This window comes from Desmodus rotundus, chromosome 2, assembly GCF_022682495.2.
Source record: "Desmodus rotundus isolate HL8 chromosome 2, HLdesRot8A.1, whole genome shotgun sequence".
NCBI classification, from domain to species: domain Eukaryota; kingdom Metazoa; phylum Chordata; class Mammalia; order Chiroptera; family Phyllostomidae; genus Desmodus; species Desmodus rotundus.
Window position 1 is genome coordinate 31169344 of NC_071388.1, and position 25205 is coordinate 31194548.

The window sequence follows — 25205 nt, forward strand, 5'->3', positions numbered from 1 at the left end:
GGGCCTTTGGTGAACGGAGGCTACTTCCACTTTTGTGATATTGAGAGAGATGCTTAAACATCTTGAACCTCTCTTTCAATATCTTTAAAATGGTAGTCATTACACCTATATCCCAGGAAATTGTTAGGATTAAACCATAGAAAGAATGTATATGGAGACTTGGCACAATCCCTGGTACACAGCAGAGACTCATAAGGAGGAAGAACAGTATAGTGATGGGAAGGACAGACTGTGGAGGATCACAGCCCGGATTTAAACCATGGTCTCACTGTGTGCTTGGTGAGAGAAGTGTGCCAGGTTGCGCTCACCTCCACGTGTGCTCACCTCCACGTCCTCGTCTGCAAATGAGGACAATGATAGCATCTCATAGGGCTACTGAGAGGATTAAATCAAGCAATCTGTGCGCGGCACTTAGCTCAACGCCTAGCACATAATAAGCACCTAATAAACATTAACCATTATTAAATGGAGTTCTAACTCTATAAAATAGTTGTTACCTCCAATATAAATGTCCTCTATGGTTTGTTTGTTTGTTGATGGTTTTTCATAGACATTCTTACATCAGAAGAGAAACAAACTTTTTTTTCTCCTGATTCATCTGCTGGTCACTCAAGCAGCAGTTTGTTTCTGAGAAACAGAAATGGAAACATGCCGAGCCAGAGGAGAATGCCAAAACAAGTGATACGGATGCAAACCCATTATGGCATCTAAGAACTACCTCAGGAACCCCAATCATCATGGGGGGAAATATTCCCTCAGAAAGGAATTTTGGGGAGATAGGCAAAAGAAAGCACATGAAGAGAAATCAAAATCTTCATAATTCTATTGGAAGTAATACATTTAAAAAAAAACCTTAAGAAATTAAGTTTGAAGTGCATTGTAATCAATATGCGAAGGTAAAGTCGTAAAAGATAACAATTCTTCAAAATGTGAGATAAAAAATGGAAGATGAAACATTCCAGGGAAAGGGACAGAGACGCACAGACGAAGATGTGGGTGCGGACCCACAGGACCTCAGTAGAAGTTGCTCCACTGTGGGCATGTAAATGCGTTCTGTTGGGACCAGAAGTGTGAGTGGGCATCCGTCCACTGCCGGTGGGCCCTCCAGCACCAGTCAAATCTTTACATTACTGTCTCCACCATCTCAACTGCCACCTGATGAGATCTTGAGCCAGAACTGCCCAGCTAGCTAAGTGGCTCCTGAATTTCTAAACCATAGCAATAGAGGGCAATAAAAAATGTTTATTGTTGTTTTTAGCCACTAAATATTGGGGCGATTTTTAATGTAGCAATAGATACCCAATACCCCAGGCAAATCCCTGGAGTGGATATGGAGAATTCAGTCAGTCCCCCCGCCTCCTCTGATTACCGGGGAACTCAGACTCCAGGAAGTGTCCTCTGCCCCGACCCCACCCCCGGTCTGGTCACACCTGCTGTAGCTTAGAGGGGCAGTTTCACATTCTCGTCTAACAAATGTGTGTCTCTGGTGCTGCTCAGGAACTGTGGTTCAGAAGACTCAGGACACTCCAGGAGTCATCACGTTGAGAAGTATTAGTGAATAAAAACCAATTCGGTCAAATTATGGAAAGCTTTTCAAAGCCTGTGGGAATTGAGGCTATTGGATTAAAACCAGAAAAAGAAAGTGATGGTAAGTTTCAGAGTGGGGGCCTTTTACCACTGAGACATCAGGAGGCTGTGCGCCCTGTTTTCAGAGCTGTCACATAGCACGACAGACCATGAGGTCCCCACCGGTTCCAGCGCATGTACAAATTATGGTTAAGTTGCTCTATCAATTCAGACTCCCTTTTGCTATTGTCTACAAAATGGCTAAAATGTTGATCTTGGAACACAGAAGTGTCCTGCTACACTGTTTATCAGGAGTCCCCCCAATCTGAGCCCAAATCTTGAAGAAAAGCAATACAATCCTATCAGTGCCAAATTAAAACTATTATTAGCAATCTCTTTTTCTCCACTCCCCACACCCACCCCTGCCATGGACGAAGACCTAACCCCTCACCTGCGGTAGCAAGACCTCTAGGGGAACAGCAGCCTCTTCCATTCAGTGGCTATTTGGCTGTCGTTTCCACAAGCTCCCAGAGAGATCGCCAGTTTGCAAGTGCCAGCCAATGGTATCAGGTGTGACAGAGCACGGTAGGGACAACACATTATCCTTTTCAGTGGGGCTTTCACTTACATCAATTAAGACACTAATGATAAAAATTCATGAGGGGGATGACAAGTAATGTTATCACCACAATAAAAATTAAAAAAAGGTATTCAGACCTTAGAGAACTTGCCCTCGGTCTCAGTGCCAGACACAGGTTAGACCTGAGGCTGGAAGGCAGGACTTGTGGTTCTCACCAGCTCGGCAAAGAGGCTAGAGTCATAATTAGTTTTGTTTTTGTTTTTCTCTCAGAGAACCTGGTAATTTTATTTATCCCTCCACCTCACTTTGATATTTCCCTCATAGTTCTCATTTTCAAACATTTTCTTTGAAATCTTTCAAATGACAAAAGTAATACATGCTTGTTTTACCAACTAAACAACACAACACAGAGCATTTCACCATCCTGAGGTAATCGGTGTTTGGCCCAGTGTGGTTTTTCCTAGTAGTGTTCTTTGCTCACATAAAATAAACATATATGTATGTAACATATTATTAATTTATATAAACACTTAAATATATATTATGGATTTATTACATATAAATATATATGCTTTGTTTTTACCAAAATACAGTTCTATCCTATACATGTTTTTCTACAACTTTTTTGATGTGACACTATATCACAGGCATTCTAAAGTTAGTTTATATCTAAGTTAAAGTTCTTTTTCTAATTTCTCTATGCATACATACAGCCACATGGAAACACACACACACATACAATTTCACATGGGCTCTTGGGTTTCAGAACAATTCTGGGCTATCTCCCAGCCCCACACCATTCTCTCTAATTCCTTGGCCCTTGATTCACAGGTGGAAAATGACCAAACTGAATATGCTACAGGATAAGGCTTAGAAGCCAGAGGGAATAAAAAAAATAATGTAAACCATTGTCCCTGCTGTTAAGGCCCATGCAATCTATTTAGAAAGACAAGACTGCGCTCCTTGAAAGCATAGTGAATAGTACAGGACTGTTAAGTCATTAAGTACTAAAGTATGTGGCTCCAGGGATAAGTGCTTCAGAGATGCCGAAGGGAGAGAGATGTGTAAAGTTTCCTGGGAGAGGTGAGACTTAGGCTCATTCAAAGGCAAGGAAACAGTGGAAAAGAATATTCCTGGGGAGCTACCATGTGCTAGAGTAAGGCTAAATGTATTTTCAATGTTTGTTTAATTACTTTGATAAAACTCAGCATCCTGTGGTTCCTTAGGTGTATAAAATCATCCCCATATGTTTTAAAAAATAGATTGTAGTAGCCTTGGTATGTGTATATTCATGTGCTCATTTTAAACAAAGAGATTAAGTTTTCTGCTGGATTCTAATATAACAGACAGATTTATACTCTATGCTAGGGAACCAGTGCAATAAGTAAATAACTAAATGCAATAAGTAAATAACTAAATGCAATAAGTAAGCTCATGAAACTTCTGAAGTAATTCTTTTTTTTTAGTCTGAGAATAATAATGTACTAACGGTACATATCCACGCATAATGCTCTATAAGCAAACTAGAGACATTTTGTTTCAGATACTGAGTCTTCCTACTTTATTTGACAACCAAAGGTGTAGTCTGTGTTACAGTCGGCTCATTTGCAGTAATAACAATAACAAAAGCCACAAAGCACTTTAAGTGGTGAGCACAAAGCCTCAGTAACATACACCCCACTGCTGCTGTCTGTGTTGTGGTCACTTGAAAATCGACCTGTGGATTTAATTTTTTAAATATTATTTGGTTGAGATTTAAAGTGCAGCTAAAAGATACCCATTGACTATTTTTAAAGCAAGTGTACAAATATTTTATTTCTAACATGAGTCAGTCGTGTTAATTTCACTCCTTTACTCATTTATTCTGGAAAGAAATCAGGCACAGCCTGCAGAAGTGCTGAAGCTGTTCAGTGAAAGGAGGAAGAGAGCGTCACTCCATCATATGACACCTGACTGACCTTTGCCAAATTCTCATCTTTAAGCATCCCACTCCCAGAAATGTAGCAAATGTACTGGGGTGGAGGAAGTGGATACTAGATGACCAATTAGCAAGCTTTTCGAGTAACAGAAGCAAGAAATAATGGTAAGAGAGATAAAATAAAATAATTATAATGCAATCACTGATTAAGTGCTTACTCTATGTCAAATAACTATGCATTGTTTCATTTAATAACTCACTAACATTTACCATTCAGGGTCCCTGTGAGCTAGCCACTGATTGGCAGGGACCCTAAGGAATAGTAACCTCACTTTAACAGTAAATATTAGATAAGTAAAGGATGTACCCACTAAGAATACTTTCAAGACCAATCTAGACTCCTGAGACATCAAGAATCTATAGTGCATATTAGTAACTACTAAAGTCATTCTGAGAATGTGACAACAGAGGCCAGAGAAGCAACATAACCTTCCAAAGTTCGACCATAATCAAAGCAAGAACAAATTTGTACCAATGCTTGGTTTGTGGCATCATACCATTTTTTCAATTACATTCTCATTAATTAATGTACTTTAATTACAGTGTGTTAGGGGGAAAAAAACACATGAAAAAAAGAAATTCACTACTCAAAAGACAGAAGAGAGGCACTTCTTAGAAGTAAAATTCTAACCTACTAAGGTTCTCAAAAGCGATTCTGGAACATGCATCATCTATCCTCATCTGCATTCTTCACTTAGATTTATATTAAAACATAAAGATAAACACAAAAGACAAGATAATTTGTTATTTTTCTGTCTATAACTAGAATTTCTCATAATAGGGCTGCTAATAAAAACAATGAAATCTGGTTTTTAACATTATGTCATTAGACCATAATTATGTCTCATAGCCCAAAGAAGGTTGTTCGGGGTTATTAGTGGTGGTTTCCTCCTAAATCCAGCGTGTCTGCCCTTACTATCTGCTTCCTTATCTGATTATTTACACTGTTCAAAACTTCCTTGTGCTTTTATCATCAAAAACTGCTTGTGGTCTGTATCCTGGGTGCAAGGCACTGACCCCAAGTCATATTCTTTGTCGAAGCCAAGCTCCTGATAAAGTTTCCTGACAAAAGTTTTGTCTACACAATAGCCAACATAAATTTTGACAGGAAATAAATTGGTGTGTAAAAGTAGCTCTTAAAGTGGGGAATCTGTTTCTCTCTTTCAAGATATCTTTTGAAACTAGTTAACGAGAGTTCTCACAGATTTCAAGGAAGACACATGGATACATGTAATCAAAAAGCATCTAAGATTTCACCTCTTAAAACTGTTAATAGACATAAATTGTTTACTGCACCATTAGACAACACATTTCCAAACTGTGACTATGCCCCAGGAGTGTGCATTCTAGGGAGAAATAACATGAAAATGCACTAAGAAAATGAAATGAAGTTGTAAAACTGATTAATTTCCAACACAAAAGGAGATATAGTATAATCAAAATGTTGCAATTGTACTGGATGGCCAAGCCATATACAGCCAATGAGAAGTTTGTAATTAGTCTATATTTTTCATCACTAGGGAAAAAAATGTGGTTTTAGATATCATGTTTAAAGCACCTAAAGAACCCAAAGTTGTCATGCTAAATACAAGAGATCTGAGGATCTGCTGTTTCACATCCATTACATTTAGTGAGCTGTCCTACTGGCTTTTTTGAAGTGCCGTATACATGATCTTGCAAGGCGAAACACTTTATGTACCATACGAAATTTGAGGCATAATGTTTAATGTTCACAAGATAAGTTAACAAAACTGTATGCTGGTGACTTTTTTATTTCCCTGTTTTATGTCCTTCAAGGACTTTAAGGAAAGATAAACAAGAAGGTAGGAGAATAAAATGTGCTTTTCCTTCTACCTTTTTCACTCTTTTCTAAATTAAATTATAACTGCTGATTTGCACCCAAGGAAGAAATCATGTTAAAATATAGTGGGGTTTTTTTTAATGTTTAGATAACAGCTTTCAAAACACAGCTAAGTAAAATGTGTTTTGAGATGGAAAACATTTGGTCTTTTTTCTAGCTTTCAACAGCTTAAGCGAAGGGATTTTTAATGTTCCCAAACAGCTGGTCCATACTCCGTGCATCATGATTCTGCTCTCCGTGAAGGCTCCCATCTCCCTCACTGCATGGAGAGGTTCCACTTTTCCTTCCTGTCCTTGCTGCTTGCTCATCTCAATAGATTTCCATTACTACCCCAGCTTCCTCATGGGTAATCCTTAGACCAGTGATTACTAAAAGAACTTATCCTTGGACTGAACAAAAATGTTTTTTATTTCTTAAAAAAGTGCAAATGGTTTTCTATTTATAGTGCCGTGGCTGTTGAGAACAACAACACTGGAATAATAATAATAAAAACGGTACAGCAGGGGGAGGGTGGTTGTTTTCCTACTTTTAGAATCTCTCATAGGTTTCTCAAAGGTGCTACTAAACATTCCAGGACACATCAAAACTGCCTTAATTTTTATCGCTCTCTCAGCATCACTCCCAACACATGCTGAAAAGGAGTTATATCAGAACAACCAAAATACTTCACAGTTATTGTCAAACCCCTACCTAGGTAAAGGGTTGTACATATGTACATCTATGTATGTATATAAATACATAATGTCAATTCAATGTGAAAAAAGTAACCAATATAAAAAGTCAAAATATTGTAGAATAATTATTTAATGCCATTGTACTGAATTAAAGTGCATCTTATGTTTAACAGCAGATATACATTTTTACAGACAAAAGAGAAAAAGCAATAGTTTGAAAGTTCACATACATTAAATGCACAAATCATGTAAATAAACTGTGTTTATAAATGCACATAAATTACGTAAACTGATTCACAAGAAATAACAAAAATGTCATTGTCTATTTTTATTTATTGTTTTCTAGCCAATTTCACTTTTCTTCATCTATTTGTCTCTAATTTAGGGAATGAATTGGATGGAAATGTATCCCCAGCTGCATAGTCACTCTGTGCCTTCTTCTCACCTTCCAGTCCTATGGCAAGACTTGGGGCCCTTGGCCTTTTCCAGGAGTCATTGCTGAGCACTGAGGAGAATGGAAGTAGTGGATGGAAGACAGCATTACTCCATTAGAGAACACATCTGATTGGCTAAGGAACTCAAGTCACACATGGTCCCACAGTAGATAGTAAGTAATACAACAAAGAAAAGATGCTGTACTATTTATTTTCTACTGCGCAATTCAAATAGTAAACAACTACCCTTATGTAAAAAATTCAGATGATTAACAGACATTTACATTGCTTCCACAAATTCTGTGTGATTGCTTTTCACCACGGGTAATCTCTACCTTCCACCCCCTCCTCTAAAAAGTCAGCTTGTTCTTGGATAATTGAAAATGTCCTTTATACGTAAATGACCTATACTTCTACCAAGAGACATGCATCCCTACTGTGAGAAAACTGATCTGGTGTGTATGACACACACCCATCCATACTCATACATGGCTTCAGAATTATTTTTAATAAAATACACCAGAATAGATATATTTGAATGGCGCTTGAATACTTATCCTTTCAGTTCCCATGAGTCAATTAAGTGTTATAATTATAACGGGGAAATACTCAGTCTCTCTGACTCCATCTTGCTCAAGCCTGCTTTGTTCCCATGGCCTTCACGCTAATAGCTTCTGCTTAGCCTTGCACATGGACATGCTAACAATTAGAGGAATTCTGCTTGCAGCTTGAATTTTACAAAAACACCCCTTACCAGAAGGTGCCTCTCCTAAGGAGATAAGGGAAGTATGTCAAAATAATGATGATTGTTTACAAAAGATTTGCAGGAATCTCATGACCAGACTCACATCAACAGACCAAGTAAAGAGAAGCTTCACAGCCTTCCCCAGGCCTGTGGGTGTGCAGACGCCTGCAGTTGTCAGCTACCTCCTGCCCCTCCCGTTTCCCCTTCCCTTGACGTGAAAGAAGCCTGAACTCTGTGCTGTGTTGAAACGGATTTGGGGAACCACGAGTCTCCCGTCTTCTCGGTTGGTGCCACCTTGATCGATAAACCTTTTCTTACTCCAAACTCTGACATTTTGAGTTTTGGCCTTTTGACGCATCAGGCCCATGGACTTTGCTCCAGTAACATTATCCACCCAGCTGCTGATTCTGATTCTCTAAGAGAATGTCTTTAAAATACGCTCTATAAAATGAAATAAGTAAAATAAATAAAATAAATAAAATCCCTGAGAAATGAAAGAGAAGAGCAACTTGGTATGTGCAAACATGGGTAGGGAAAAAAGATACTTTCAACAACTGCAATTCTGTTGTTACATAATTTGATCATTTTTACAAGAATTTTTAAAACAAGTTTTAGACTTTTCATTATATTTTTATTGTAATTGCCTTAGCTTCCAGAGCTAATGCCGATAATTTTCCACTTTACAGTGTTATCTATTCTCCTCATGCTGCTTCAAATTAAGCTAATTGCTTCTTTATTAAATTATGATATTGTTTTATGTTGGTTTGGCAGAGAGAAATTAGGTTAAATAATTGTAGCTGTGAAATTGGTAAGTTGCGAGTTTCTAGATTAACACATTGCAGATTTGTTAACATCAAATGCATTATAGTTTGTTATGAGCAAACCAAAAAGTTTCTAAATTTATTTGCTATGTTGACTTAAAAGTTCTATGCTCACCTGACATCTAATCCTTTTTTTTCTATTTCAAAACTGTCTTGGAGACTCCACTAGTCCATTTTGTTAGATTCTTGGTTCTTAAACCTTATAGTTAGGCTGGGCTAAAAATAACCAAATAATACATTGGTTTTCATGGAGGGAGCTCTTCTGACTGAAACCAGACAATTGGCAGGTCGCACAGAAAAGTTGAAATACTAGGAAAAAATTCAAATTTCCATACAAAGAGGTAATTTCTTTAACAAATAAAAATTCAAAGACTATAATCTTAATAAAAGGAAAATATTTATGATTTAGAATAGATTATAGATAAAATTTATCTGCATTAAATTTAGACATATTATTAATAGAAAAACCGCCAGTGGGGAAGAATAAAGAAAAATTATATTTTCTCAAATTTTGATTTCTACACTTTACAAAGTTATAGGCAATATTTCCCCTTTATCACTCCATAAGCACAGACTAAATTAAATTTAACAATGTACTTTAGCTGAGGAAAATAGCTTTCAAGAATTATTTGTTTCTGTTTTATTATATAATGTAGGAAAAAATTACATATGATCTTTCAGCACAAATATAATACTTAATATCTTATCCTGGGTCACAGGTTAAAATCTTCTCCCAATTCAGACATAAAGAGTAGAAGAAAAACTCAAAACAATGATTTTTTTTTTAAATCAGCATCTGGAGTTATCAAAAATAAGTTCAACGAATCACACTAATCTGGACTGAAATAACTAATGTGCTACAAAAATTGTTTCTAAGTGGAAATGACGGTGATTTTACTTGCAATTGTGTCCTGCTATGTTCTTTGTAAACATTCCAGGGCCCAGGTGGCGCACTGTCTCTCGTGTCACTAAATGTTTGCTCCGACCTCAGACTGCTGATACAAATAGAAATATTGACACTTTTCACACTTATTCAAAACCCACTGAAACCTGAAGTGCCATTCACAACTCAGTACATCTTGCACTTTAAAAAAAAAAAGAGCTTCAAAATAGAATTCCCCAATATAAAATAATATGTCTCAGGTAGTGAGAGCAAGAAGTAACCTTTTAGTTTCCCCGAACTATTCTAACTTCCTGCTTAACCATCTTATCAAAAATGTATCTTAACAAACAGAGAGGGGCAGCACGGTATTCTGTTCTGCTCAATTCTATATGAGGGAAGTTCTGCTTTTTTTTTTTTCCATGGGAAAGAAGAAAATGTCAGCCAGCCAAAATACAAAGGCCAAGATGATATCTTACTACTGGCCCAATGAAGTAATATTTTAGGAAAATTATATTTAGCCATTTATGTAGTTCATACTGGAAATGAAATCCCCAGACTATCACAAAAGCTATTTCATATGCATGCCTAATGTTGCAAACCCTCTTCTGATTGAATTACTCTATTTTTACTTCTGTCGATTTAGATATTTATTTTACTCATTAAAGTTGTCTGTTCCAACTCAGACCTTAAAAGCCAACAACACCAAGGCTCTCCGTTCTCTTAGAAGCAATCCTTAAATCATATTGTTTCCCATGGTGCTTAATTACACCAAAGCAAATGCAGGCACAATTCAAAGGAATACTCACTTTGGTGGGTGCCAAAAATGTGAACTTGGCCAATTTTTTCCCATTCAGCCCAAAGTAGTTAAAGTTATGATGCTTTCTCTACTCTGCATTATGAGCCAGCTCCTCTAATTCTGGAAACACTCCACAAAGCTTCATAGGGAATCCCCTCAGTAATTTACCTAGGACTGGGAGAACGCAGTGTCTCCTCACATAAAAGTAGCAGCCTGGGACTTCCCCCTCATACTACAGTATAAGGGTACACTGTGGAACTCAGCACCTTAAAAGGAAACTCAAACTAACTATATACCCATTTTATTTATTGTTTAATAATATATTTTATTGATTATGCTATTATATTAACCCATTTTAAATAAGCTTACTGGTGCTTTTGAGATTGTACGCATAATGTCCTTTTCCACCAAGAAATGAACAAGCAACATGTGGACTTTTTAATTCTCCACTCTGAGACTATACACCCTAAATCTAATGGGTAGTGTTTCATTTGTAAGTTATAGAACAGTCTTCCATACACATAGGACAAAATTCTAGAATTGATACTCTGCTTTCAATGTTAATTTTCCTTTCTTTTGAAAAGGAAAATTTCAAAATGTATTTCTCGAATTTCTTTTTGTCTTCATATCACTATCTGCTTACAAATTATTTGCCTTATTTTAAGAATGTTTCTCTCCTTTAAGTATACCCATGCATAATTTAATTTTAAACATACCAATATTTACCAGAAAAAAAAAGGAGACACACTTTTTAGCAAAGAAAAAGCAATAGTAAAGATTTGAAGGAAAATGTTGCAAGTAAAATGTTACTCTATTTTTCTATTAGTTAGAAATGTTTGGTGAGATTTTATGAATGAATTAAATTGATTTGGTTAAATTGAATTGGCTTAAATTGAAGAAATCTGTAATAACCAATAATAATTAATGGTAGATTGTTAGATTCTTATTCATTCTGAATTTCCTATTAGACTTTTTTCCTCTTGAAGACAAGGCCCTTGTCATTTTTATATCTTTTTTAAAGTGTGTGTATATATATGTTTAGGGTTTTTATTTTAAGATTTTATTTATTTATTTTTAGAGAGAGGGGAAGGGAGGGAGAAAGAAAGGGAGAGAAAAATCAGTGTGTGGTTGCCTCTCACGCGCCCCACACTGGGGACCTGGCCCACAACCCAGGCATGTGCCCTGACTGGGAATCAAACTGGCAACCCTTTGGTTAGCAGGCCAGCACTCAATCCACTGAGCCACACCAGCCAGGGGTCATTTTTATATCTCTTTTAGTGCACAGCACAGTGGTTTGTATTAGTATATACCCAACACATGTTTGATGAAATATGTTTGAAGTATTATTTTATAATATAGTTAAGACCTTTAACATTTTACATCATGGCTATTACAATCCTTTAAAAGAGAAATGTAAGACTAATCTTTTATGTATTTGGAAATTGACATGAAAGGAAATGAAAATAATTATCAATAAATGATTATTAGAATAAATAATTTGATAGTCATTTGTCAAGCACTCCAAATTACTTTGAGGCAGAGAAAGGAAATGATGAAAATGTATAGTAGTAGCAATAAGGAGTTATCAACTATTATAAAATAGAAAAATCCATTAAGAGAAACAGCAAATCTTGACTGAAAGAAGTACTACAGAAAACTATTAAGACGCAGATGAAGGGGTGGGGTATGGAAGAACACTGACCTTAGTTTTTTCAAGGGAATCCCAAGAACTGATTCCAGCAAAATAGAAAGTTTCCAAGAGAGAGCACATGAATAGTAAAGGAACACCAGGTCCCTTCATAGAGAACAATAGGAAATGAAACCAGCAGTCAATGGGCTCCATCTAAAGTGTAGGACAAGACAGGAAACTCACATGGGATCTGCACGAAATCTACCAGGCAATACTGACAAAAACAGAGTTGAGGAATGAGAACCAAGAGGAACTAGGAACTCCTTTTGTTCTTAGATGCTATAACTTTCTACTTCAAGGACTGTACGCAGCTTTTTAAAGAGCCTGGCCATGGTTTGACCTGACACAGAAATGCTGCTCACATTTGAGAACTGGATGGGAGACACTCTATGCCAAGAAATGGAATCATGCCACCTCCAAAGATGTGGGTTAATCTTTCAAGTTGTCTTGTACAGATTATTATCTGTTTTATTCAATATAATGTTTCCCGGTATCCTAGAAAATCTTGACAAATGTCAGTTTCTTTTTTTTTTATTGTATTATGGGTTTTCACTTTGCTTTGGCAGATATCCTTGAAGATATAATTAAAGGCTTAAGAGTCTAGAACTTATCCACCAAACAAACTTAATCTCAGCAGAAACAAATTGTGACTGCAAATTTCTGCCAATGGATATAGAAAATGGAACAGAAAAGAGATTATATACAAATGGTAATTGACATTTTAATATTGTAATTTTATGAAATTGAAGATTTTGAGTGCTAAGTAATTCTAGGAAGAAAGTAAGAAACTTGAAGGATAGATATGAAGGTTGTGTCCATTGGCTAAAGGAATAGTCAATATTCTTCATCATGTTTGGATTCCTAACATGACATAATGAATTCCCAAAGGCTCAGGAGGCTGAAGACATACATTGTATTATCTGATCACCACGGCACCGGCGGCTGGCCTTGACTAGCCACTGGGCATTGGCTTTGATGACTGGAAAAAAAAGAAGACAGAGACAGAGAGAGAGAAATCTAAGGTCTCAATGGTCTTATTGGGTTCATGTGAAAATAAGATATTGGATATCAGGACACTTTGGGAACTCTAAGTACTATATAATTATCAATTAAAGGATTGTTATAATTATTTACATAAAAAACATCTTTCCAGAACTTATCTTAAGGAAAGGACAAATTTCTTTTTTTTCATTTTGGCCCTGTTAATACCATACCTATTTCCATCATTAGCCCAATGCAGTAAAAATTGAGCACAGGAACAAACATAAAATATAGGTGAAAATTACAGCATTTGACACTAATAACCACTTCCTCCTGAAATGTTCTATATTCTTAGCATTCATGATTCACTCTCTCCTGGCTCACCTTCCATTCCTCTGGATTCATTTTCAGGATCCTTTCCCGGGGTCATTTTCTCCCCTGGCTGAGTAAAGGCTGGGTTTCCCCCAGGGCTTTCTCTCCAGCCCATTTCCCTTTGAACATGCCACTGGGTTCTCTTCCAACAATTCTTAAAGCTTTAATCCTCTCTTCCTCCCTATGCTGGTAACTCCCTTGGTGGGGGGCTCCACCTGCAGGGCACCTCCAACTCGCCCCCCCATCTACCACAAATGAGAATAACTACCAAGACATGATCTGATTAGGGAGGAATGGTGGCTGGTCTCTCAAAGGAGAAGGGACAGGAGCCTTTTCCTCACTGGGCTTTTATTGGGTTCAATTTGCACAGGAATATAGGTAAAGCTCATCAGTCATTGTCAGGCAGTAAGGACCAAACAATAGATAACATACAAAGAACTCCGAGGGCTTATTCTGAGTCAGGGTCAGTTAGCTAAACGGCTATAAAACTTTGGGAAACAAACTCATTTCATGCTTGGACCCTTATCAGAAAACTGAGGGCACTCTCAGCCACGCAGGTTTCACAGGGTTTTATGTATTCTTTCTTAGGCCTGATCGCCCTGGGGAACTGCCCTTTCCTGCCCAGGGCTGCACTGCCTTCCGGCATTGTTTCAGGCTTAAGTCAGGCAGGGGAAGTAAGGCAGCCAAGCGATTAGGAGACTTCTTGCAGACAGAATGAGGACTCAGGCTATGTCAAAGCCAGGGGTGAGGGACACCCTTCTTCTATAGCCCCCCAAGTTCTTCCCTGAGGGCCCCTTCATGACCATGCCTGTCTTAGGTCATCCCTCCCTTTAGGAATCTTACCCAGCATTGGCTAACCAGTCATCCACTCAGGGCCAAGTAGGGTGAAGTAAAAGGGGGCAGAGGTGGCGCCCCTGCAGGGAGATAAGCTTTGTCTCCTTAGTGGCTTAGGGGCCCAACGTCTCTCACTCAGCCTTAGCCATGGGGGGTTACAGCATCTGAAACCAGGCAGGGTGGTTCCCTACACTCCCTGACAATATCTCTAACTACAAATTCCCCTCTTAACTTCAGACTGGTGTATCCAGTTGTCCCAGAGCCTTCTTAAATGCCATGCGGCCAACTCTGAAAATATTTCGAGTTCACTCTCTTTCTCTAATTTGCATGATCTTAGACTCTATACCTCTCTCACATCCCAAATCCAGCCAATCCCCCATATTCATTAATTGTATTTCCTAAATATTTCTCATCCAATCTTGTCTTCTCTCTCTTTAATTATTATATTCAACTCTTTATATACAGGCTTGCTCACATTAGACCCCTTCTGCCAAATGCAACCAGTGAATTACCTCGTGTACAAATCAAACTATGTTATAATTACCACTTAAAGTCCTTCAATGACTGTCCATTACTGAAGACCTGAATGCCAAAGAACTTAGCACGACACACAAAACACTCCACGTGGGCTCCATCAACCATGTCCAGCTCATGAAATTGTAGTTTTCACACTCTCCCTTGTAATTTAGGTTCTGACCCTTTGGGATGACAAGTCCCTCCTTCTTAACATATTCTCTCTACCCTCCATTTGTCTGCATTACTCATCATTTTAAAGACTTCATCTCTAGAAATGTGCAGTAAATCCACAAACTCCTGGCAGTGGGCATTTGTTCTGCTTCCACAGCGTCAGCTGTAAATCTATTTACATTTTCTTAAAGACATCTCTTTATATATATTTACTACTAAACTGTACGATTTCCAAGATCAGGAAAAATGTCTTATGCACCTTGGTCCCTGGCTCAAATTAGATGCTCATTAAAGCAGAACTAAATTTTGAACAACCTGGTAATGGTTCTACCGGTAAGCATTTCCTTCTACCACTGTTAAACATTGCTACTGCAGGCACAGGACTGGATGCTTGGCATCAGAATTACAGAGGTTTCCTTTCAGATACTCTGGGAGACTGCAGAGGACAGGTAGAAAAATAATAATTGTAAGGGACATAATACAAGAAAATATCCTTGGGTAAAAACATCTCTATGTAAAGAAAGATCTAGATTCCACAATTCTATACCTAAATTATCAGTGACTTCAATAATGCTTCAATTATGGGAAATTTTTATGACATTCTATCCATTTGGGGCTAATGCAAGGCCTTTTTTTCTGAACCATGACCCCTTGTACCTTTTAAGGAAAGACACTAGAAGTAAGATTCTATAGACTGGTATCCAAATGAAGGTATATTTGGAGAAAGCAATTTATCAGCACAAGACAAGGTCATTCCTTCCTTATCTTCACTTCTCAACCTGACACATAGTATTTTAAAATTAAACAGAAGAATATGCTGCTTCCCAGGGATTTATGTAACCATCTGGCACATTACTCATCTGACCACTGCTGCCCATTACTTAAGAAATCAAGCACAACTTTATTCACAGAAACTGGGTGTGAAAGACTTCTTAAAGCTCAGGCTGTTAAAAGCAGACTCTTTCATTGCCTTTTCTGTCACCTGCACTCCCTGGGGAGATATTTACCTCTTCTAGTGAAGAGATTCAGTACTAGAGTTTGAAATTGGACAGCCCTGTGTCTCAGTACTGCCTTTGCTGCTTTCTATTTCCAGCTCCACAATCTTCAAAAGTTATCTAACCCTCCCTAGCCTTTTTCCTCATCTATAACCTGGGAATGACAATAAGAGCCAGCATGATGATGTACCAGACAGATTCTGATGGTTTTATGTACATTATCTGATGTAATTCTCCCAAGCATCCTAAGAAATAGATATTATTATTTCCAGATTACATTTGAGGAGACAGGGAGATCCCAGTGGTGGACTTGAGTAGTCTGTCTCTAGAGTTCTGGGCTATAGTTCTATGCTTTCCTGTTTCTCTCTACTCATTTCACGAAGTTCATAACGATATCAAGTTCTTCAACAGGAATGAAATATCTATGACAGATAGGTACTCGACAAATGATTCCCTCCAACTCTTTCAGAGATTCATCTCTATCTCATATGCCAGCCCCTCACCCGAACATTGAAGAATGACCTTGAACCACAAGAGATAAATACCACCAAGTAAATAGAGATGACCAACAAAGATTCAAGAAGAATCCAGAAGCCACAGAGTCAAGTTGGGCTTTTATAAAGTCTTCAAGTCTATTTTTTTCAATTTGGTTCTGTTTTAGTTCAACAAGCTCTAACCTAATGGAAGAATCAGGGAAATCTTCGTAAAGAAAGAATGTTTAATATGAAGCATGAAATATAAGAATAAGGTGGTCATGTGCAAGATAAAAACAGTCTGAAAGAAGAGTTTTGCAGTTATTTGTTCCAAGTCTGGCTTCCTGATTAGTTTATAAACATCAGACCATGCCCTTTTACCCTCTGACATAGCCCTTAGCAATCAGCACTGTGCCTGAAACAGTCAGTGTTCAACAAATAGTGAATGGATAAATAAATGAAAGGGTGAATGAATAAATATATGTACGAAATGTGTGAGAGCCTGTGCACAAGTTTAAGGAACTGAGAGAGGACCAGTACGACTGAGAAATGGAGAGAGGGGGTAGGCAGGAGCCAGACAACGGAAGACCTTCTAAGTGATGACTTGAATTCCAAACTTTATCATGGATGCAGTGGGAAACCATTGGAATATTTCAGCAGAGGAGAAACATAATCAGATTTGGGTTTTTTAATATTATTTGTGAAATTGGTGATGTGCCTTAACCCTCAAATAGATCAGAGTCAAGCTATCACCACCAAAAAGGACCTTGGTCCCTCACAGTCAATCCTACCACATTTCAATGGGCTCTACAAACACAGACCAGAGCGCGGAGCTTGAGCGGGGAAACAGTGTATGGCCAGCAAATAAGTGGAGGGCTCTGGCCATGTACTTACGGGTGTTTGCCAGCTAACATAAAATTCAGTAAACACATATAACTTTAAAGCAATAGTGCCCACATGCTAGCTTTTCCCATATTTGGTACTTTAAAATGAATTCGTAAAACATAAATGACTCAGTTCTTCCCCTCTGTATTACTTAATTTCTAGGTAGTGATAAATGTGAAGCTAGATATCCAATGCCTAAGTTTTATTTTTCTTCCTCAAAATTGTCAGATTATAAAACTCCATGGAAACAATCACTAAACTGTCCATTTTGTGAGGTTACTAACCTTTAGTTACACTGAACACCTCTCTTGGAATGAAACTTTCATGGGACCTTCAGATTAGGCATTATTAATCATGAAATTGTGCTTTGTTAAACATTATGAAAAGTTCAGTTGGGGATACACTATACCCACATTATTTATTTAGCAGAGAAATAAAACATAAATGTGTTCTAAAAAATTAATGAAAACAAAAGGGTGATTAAAATCACTTTGACAAGTACTCAAAAGGCCAAAAATAATTTTTAGAAGAGGAATGAAGTTTTTAAAATATATCTAAGCCTATTCACAGGCTTCCTTTTCACTCTCTATGTTGCGCCACCCAAACCTTTCTTTGCATTTGTGTGCAAGTGACTTTTAGACACCCCAAGCAGGCCTCTGCTCCATGAAATAAACCATGAGATATTAATGCAAAAGCTATTGTGCTGAGAGTTCAGAAACCCTACACTTCCACTCTCAATGTCAGTGTGTTAAAAGAGATTTTAGTAATGGCAAAGCCAGTCAACAGGGAATAATTAAACTCAAGTTGTCTGAGATTTGCTGTGATGTGTGGAATGATAGTTTCCAACGCAGCTGCTGCAGAATGTTTGCCTAAGAAGAAAGTGTGGTTGACCAGAGGCTACAGTTCAGATGAAATACAATGAAAAAGCTCGTTGACCTCTGAAATAATAGGTGGGGCCTACTTGAATAATAAAATCAACACAAAGTCAACAATTAAGCAGGGCTGCAACAATAGGGCCATCTCAGTAGCATGCCACTGAAAGTTTTAAAAGGAGAGGATTACTTCATAGCAAACTGACAAATAGCTGTGCTTGGCACCTTTCACCAGCTAATAAAGGTGTGGGCTGGCAACCGCGATCAACAAAGCCCTTCAAGGCGACCTGTGTTCCCTTTTCTTGAAAAAGTTCTTCAAATTCAACTCATTAAAAGAACATATTATATTACCTTCAGTTGTGCAGTTGGTCTCTCTTTTTAAGCTGTCAAGCAAGCAGCCGTGAGCTCTCATGGACAGCACGCTGTCTCTCGAGGCCCAGGCCCACGCCCTCTCTGTCCGAGACCTGCAGCCCAGTCTGCATCAGCAGGAGTGGCTCTCTGCTCAGCCGAGTCCTCGGTAGGCAGTGTGGTCAGCACTAATCCACAGTGCAGATGAACAAAGACAGTTTGTGAGCCGGTATGTCGTTCTGCTTTAGGAATTCCTTTTTAATTTTACTAGTTTTTCCATTGTCTGGCATTTATAATATTGTTACAAAGTAAAAGGCAATTATTTACCTCTCTCCTTCCTATCTACGGTACTTGAAACCTCAGGTCTAATATGAGTTCCATTTAGAAAAATATTTGTATAGCCATTTACAAGGCCTTATAAAGCTAAGGCATGCCAAGGTGTAGTTCAAATTTTTAATTTATTGTGGCTAGACTTAGTTGGCACTAAATGAAAAGGTTTTACTATCTAATTTTAATGTCGATATTAATACATTTACACACATACACAGACATATACAGTCCACACTTACTATATGTGGTGTGTAAGAGTCTGTAGGTATGTGTGGTAATCTCAGTGCAGAGTACTTCTACTCTGGCTAATAAAAATAACCAAAATTGGCCTCTACAGCACCTGATGAGAAACAATTTCTTACTACTCATCACGTGTCCTATTAAAATGTTACTCCTCAATCACCTCCTCACACATTTCAAACTTGAAGTAGGCTCTTTAAGATCATTGATATTTACATTGTATGGAACAAGACAATCTGCTTCTTTTTATGAAATAAACAAGAAGGTCCCCAGGCCTCACCACCAAAGGCTCTAAAGAGATGAGAGAAATTTTTTCTTTGTAAATAGTGGAGCTTCCTCATTTCCTTTCCTTCCCATTTATCTTTACCAACAGACTAGCTCTTTCCTGTTGCATATCTGAAGAAGGGAAGGCATTTTCTGAGTCTCTTCCCAGCATCCTCTGTGTGTGTGTGTGTGTGTGTGTGTAGTGTATCTAAAGTCCTAAATCTGAGAGTTCAAAATTTTAATCCAATAAGTATTTAGTAAACAGCTACCATGTTATCAGCAGTTCTAAGTAGATTTCAAGCCACTAAAAAGGCAAGCAATTTCCAATTACTGAAGAAGTTGAGCTAATAATAGCAATAGTTAAAATAACAGCTGCTACCATTGATGATCCCTTACTATGTGCTAGGCACTATGCTAAACAATATTTATATAAAACTGCTAATGTAATTCCCACAACAAATCTGTGAGACCCATACTATTATTACTGCCATTTTATGTTCAAATGTTAAGAAAATGTTAAGTAAATGTTAAGTAAATTGCACAGTCATGCAGGCTAGTAAGCCAGTCAGCTTGGCTCTGGATTTGAATTCTTCACTATTCAACTTTGCTGTCTTCCTGGAGACCCATGCAGGCCTATGCCGTCCAATGTGGTGGCCACTGGCCACAACTGGCTATTTAAAACATAGGTTGAGATCAAAATTAAAAATGTCATTCCGCAGTCACAGCAGCCATACAGGGGGATAGCCACAGGTGGCAGTGCCCACTGTACTGAACAGCGCAGATGCAGAACAGTCTTATCTTTGCACAAAGTCTCACTGATTGTTGCTGACCTAACCATGCGCGGCAGTGCCAGGGGCAGAGGTCATCCCTTCACCCCATGCACCACTCACTAGTTCAGTTAGTGAAATTGGCAAACACAAACAAAACTTCTCCTAAAAACTATTCCACCTCTCAATGATGCCTCAAAGTTTGTGATGTCATTTACCTGCTCTTCTGTAAGATGTCATTTGTGAGTAAGGTGAGGATTCAAAAAGTACCACAGACATACAGAGGTGGACAAAAGTAGATTCCAGTTGTGAGTATGCAAAACACTGAGTTGATTCTTGTATTCTTATTGGTTAATTAATGTAATATTTTCCATACCGACAGCTGTAACCCTATTTTTGCCCCACCCTGTGGATGTGTCACAGAAACCACCCTGGTGACATTGTTACCCACAGGTCCTGGATAAGGTGCTTGAACCGTAGGTTTTCCTGCACTTATGAGGAAAGAAGCCAAAGGGATGCAGCAATCTGGCACTGTGGGAAAAGGCAGGAATATGGAGTCAGGGGAACCTGGGTTCCAACCTCACATCCAGCTCTCTGCTTCTATGACCTTGGGGACATGAATTAGTCTATTTAAGTCTCAGCTTTCTCATTTGTGCAATGGGACTAATAACATCTCCTTTGCAGGACGCTATGAGAATTGCATGAACACATACAGAGTTCCTGCTCAGAGGAGGCCCTTGTGTATGTGTGTGTGCTTGGAGGTGAGACATACAGATGAAAGTAAACAACATAAAGGAGGGGAGGAAGGGGATCACTTGAGCAGGTATAGAGCTGCTTGAACTGAGTCTGAACATTTCTAGAGCTGATTTGCTTGCGATCACTTGCCACAGAAGGTCACGAGCTGAAAGGCGTTTGGCATCATATAAAATAGAGCTGCTGAGGCTAACGGCCATTATTAAATGTCCGTATACTTTAACGACTGTGTCTCACACTTTTAGTCCCATGTTATTCAAAGGATTGTCACCACACTCCTCTCCACTGTGCTTGTTATTTCATAAAAATAAGCAGATTCTCAGGTCTCACCCTCAAAGTTTCTGAATTAGGAGATTTGAGGTTAAAACAAGAAATCTGCATTTTAAAAGAATATCTCAACTCTTGATCCATAGGGTCCATAGGCCTCACTTTGGAAAGTACTAGAGATCCACCTTGTTAAAGCAGTGAAGCAAGTTGTGAGTCTGCATCTGCAGGGAAGCTGTCTAAGAACTCCGGTTACGTGAGGCCTGCTGAAAACCCACAAGTGTAGGAAAATTGCCTTTAATTTGGGCAGCACAAAGGTTAAGTCCATGTGCCAAAGCTTATATACTTTTCTTAAAAGGGAGTCATTTAGTGCCAATTTACTTTGACTTAGGACAAGAGTCCAACAAGACGGGCTACCTGGTTTCCTGGGCTAATGATTTTAGAAAACTTTTTATCTTTAATGGCAATAATACAGAAGCCACAGGGCTGAAAGAGGTGAGCTTAAGATGTCTACAGAAGTCCTTTCTCTGGAACTCTAACTTCCCTGACTTGCATTAACAAAGGCGATGTTACCTGAACAGCTGTGAGTATTCAGATATTAGATCCAGAACACAATTGGCTAAACTGAGCTTCTGAGATGGAGCAGTGAGTGAAATAGAGGTCAGGTTCTGAGGCTTTGCTCAAGGTAACTCGGCTCTCTGAGCCTCAATGTCCTCACCTCGAAAGTGAAGGTACTGACAGTCCTCACCTCACTATCTCTCATGAGGTAACATGAGTGCGGTGCACAGCACAGTGTTTGGTACACAATAACATGGGTGCATCGTTGAAGGTGCTATGGAAACACCACTTCATTCTTTTTCTCAAAAAAGTCCTTCGGCTTTGCCATTGTAGCAACAGCAGCAGGAGGAGGAACAGCCAGAGCTCACGTTAACTGAGCAGCACTTCCTGCCCTGCCCGTACTGGGCTACAAGCTGGGGTGCAAATATAAGTAAGACTTCCGTCACATGGGGAAAGCAATATGGAGGCGGAGGCAACTGATGTGCTGAGGATAATAGAAAAAAATTATGAACCATGTCTTTCAGCATGGTCTTCTCCCAGGGAGTGTTGTGAATCATCAGAAATTTTCCAGGTAAAGAAGGTGGAGAACATGGAGAGCAAACACAGGGGGCTTGCACAGGGGAAAATCAACATAAACAAAAACGTGGAGGGGTGATGAGGTATGGCACCTTCAGAGGAACTCAGAGTGAATGGTGATTAGGGTAAGAGGCAGAGAAGGGCGAAGCTAAAGAGAAAGTTTCAACCTAAATTGCCAGGGGCCATATATATCAGGCTAAAGGTTTGGCTTTCTAGCTTTCAAAAGTTTTTAGCAGCAGATCACTTCTTTCCCCCACAAGAATAATCTTATGCAAATCCAGACATAGCAAACAAGTAAAAGGTGATGTTGAATTGATTGAGAATGAGGTGGGGTGTTAGGAGGCAGACCCTCTTGGCTTTCTCTTCCTCCATAGCTAATCTTTAAGGTGTCTTTAAGGGCTGGGACTCAGCAGAGCATAGTTAAGGGGAAACACTGCTGTGGACAGTAGGGAGCCAGAGTAGTGCCTTGAGCAAATAAAAGATTATCTCAGGTTTGATGTTTAGAAGGGATGGTTTTGAATGGAAGAGGGGTCATTTAAAGCACTCTTGGCAATGGATGGTGAAGCTCTGAATTAATGGAGAGGCAGTGTGATCTGAAAAAATTAGGCACAATCAAGAAATATCTCCGGGGTATAGAATATTAAATTTGGCAAATCATTAGACATGGGTGAAGAGAAAAGGAATGCAAAAAGTCAAGACAGACTTTCAAGTTGTAGCTTGAGAAACAGTAGATAACCAAACCATTAACTGCAAGGGGAATAAGGGGGGTAGGAAGGAGGGATTTCACTTCATTTGAAGGGCAATAAGATATTCAGGTAGACATGTTCAGCAAGAGGGTGAAATTGTGGGTTTAGAGCCTAAGGCAACAATTTGGGAGTACATAATAAATAAATAAAGGGCATATTTAGGTAGATATCATCCAAGAAAATCAAAGACTACAGAAAGAAAGGAGGGCTCAGCTCTGGACCCTGGGAAATACCAACATTTGAAGTCTATGTAGGGGAAGATAAGAAGAACCCAGAAAAGGAGAAAGAATTACAGGGCGGCTCACAAGTGAATGCAGGTCCAGAAACCAGAGGAGAAATAAGGTCAAAGAAGAAGAAAATTGTCCTGAGAACGTTATCGTGGCCCAAGGACTAAAGAACCCACTAGATTTGGCCCATGGGGATTGCTGCTGACTTTTCAACTGTTGTGGACAAAATGGAGGTTGCAGTCAAAGAAAGACTAAATGGAAATTGAGGAGATAGAGACAGTTGGTAAAGATGATCTGTTCATGGAGAAAAGGAATGCAAGAAGGTAGTGACCTATAGATATGCTACTTGTCTTTCAAAATCTTCCTTGAAACCTTCTTTGCCTATTATGAAACACAATGACCTCTTTCCCCTCTGAACTCCAAGAGACATTTACAATCTATATCCTTTGTTTGGGGATTTATTACGTTATCATTCACTGTCCTAGATAATTCTATTATAATTAAAGAGTATTATCTTATAAATATCATAGGTCCTAATGGTGCTTAATTTACCTTTAAAGGGCATTAAACTGTCTCTTTTCCCACCACTCTGCTGCCCTCCCATACTCATACTGAACTTCTAGAGTTCATCAACGCCACCATACTTTCTCTCGCCTCTGGGCTGAGAGCTGAATATTCTTTTCTGCTACTATATAACTTCCCTCCATTGGAATAAAGTTTACTCATCCTTCAGGTGTTGATTTAGATATACATCCTTAAGGATGCCTTCTCTGACTCCCTATAGACTTAATTGCATATCCCTCCCCAGTATCCTCCCTACAGAGTATGCGGAACCTGTGCCATAATAGCACCGCACCTGTTCGGCTGACTTTGTCTTTCCCAAGGCCTCTTGAGGACAGGGAGGAAGTGTGGCTCAGTTATGGTTTACCTCCAATACCTAGTTTTGGTGAGTAGTAACGGCCTCAAATGGGCTCAAATATTTGAAGAAAAGGAGAGGAAAGAAGGGAGAAAAGACTGAATAGAAGAATAGTAAGAGAAGGAAGGGAGGAAGGGAGGAAGGGAGGAAGGGAGGAAGGGAGGAAGGGAGGAAGGAAGGAAGGAAGGAAGGAAGGAAGGAAGGAAGGAAGGAAGGAAGGAAGAACTTTAATTTGCTCTGGTCTCATTACTTCTGTAATTAACTAGTGGGTGACTTTGATCATACATTTTGGTTTGTTAATCTATAAAGCCATGATAGTTACTAATTTTTTTCTAGGACCTTATCCATCTTAGAATTGCATTCAAAAGAAATCACACATTTTTATGGGTGTGGACAAAAGTAGGTTTACTGTTGTAAGTATGCAAAACACAATGTATTCTTGTGTTATTATTAGTTATTGTGTTGTTTATTTTTATTATTACTGTAGATCTACTTTTGCCCACCATGTACACGTGCTTCAGATTCCTGGATAGTATTTACATGGTTCATATTCCTGGGTAGAGTAATTGCATAACTATAGTCCACGGCTTCCAATAACTTTTAAACCTAAATAAAACAATGTTAACTGATGAAGCTTTCTCCTTGAAAGAGGGCTATGCTAGAATCTAGATGAGCTTCCACTTACTAGCTAAGTGACCTTGACCAAGTCACAGAGACTTCTTCTGACTCAGTTCCTCTACATAGGGGGGAAAAATGGTGATTGAGGATTGAATGCGAGAGGTAAGCAAGAATGATTTATGAGCTGCAGTTGGCTTTACATAAGTTAGTCATCAGATATTATTTGTAGATGGCCAGCTTTTAGGTTGGAGTTTCATTTGCAGAATAGCTACCTTGATTTAAGGAAAGTCAGTACTTGAAACATTAGTCACTGACACATTAGTCACTTGACACATTAGTCACTGCTAGTGCCATTACGATCAATATTCAGTGTGTAGTTATGTGAACAATTTAATAAAAACTTAGAAATTTAGACTTATTCCCAAGCAATAGGAAGATAATTTATTTACTGTGAGGTATTAAAAGCCCGAC

The 25205-nt window shown here is 38.6% G+C and overlaps 1 protein-coding gene and 1 long non-coding RNA gene across 11 annotated transcripts in view; one reads left to right on the forward strand and one right to left on the reverse strand.

Moving 5' to 3' along the window:
• The window catches only part of MECOM (MDS1 and EVI1 complex locus), a 550490-nt gene that overhangs the window by 73211 nt on the left and 452074 nt on the right, over positions 1–25205 (reverse strand). The window lies entirely within an intron of this gene.
• Positions 4029–25205, forward strand: part of LOC123480070 (uncharacterized) — a 30609-nt gene continuing 9432 nt past the window's right edge. The window contains exons 1-2 of the long non-coding RNA XR_006655931.2: positions 4029–4229; positions 7045–7266. This is a non-coding gene — a long non-coding RNA (uncharacterized lncRNA). The remainder of the gene's footprint in view (positions 4230–7044; positions 7267–25205) is intronic.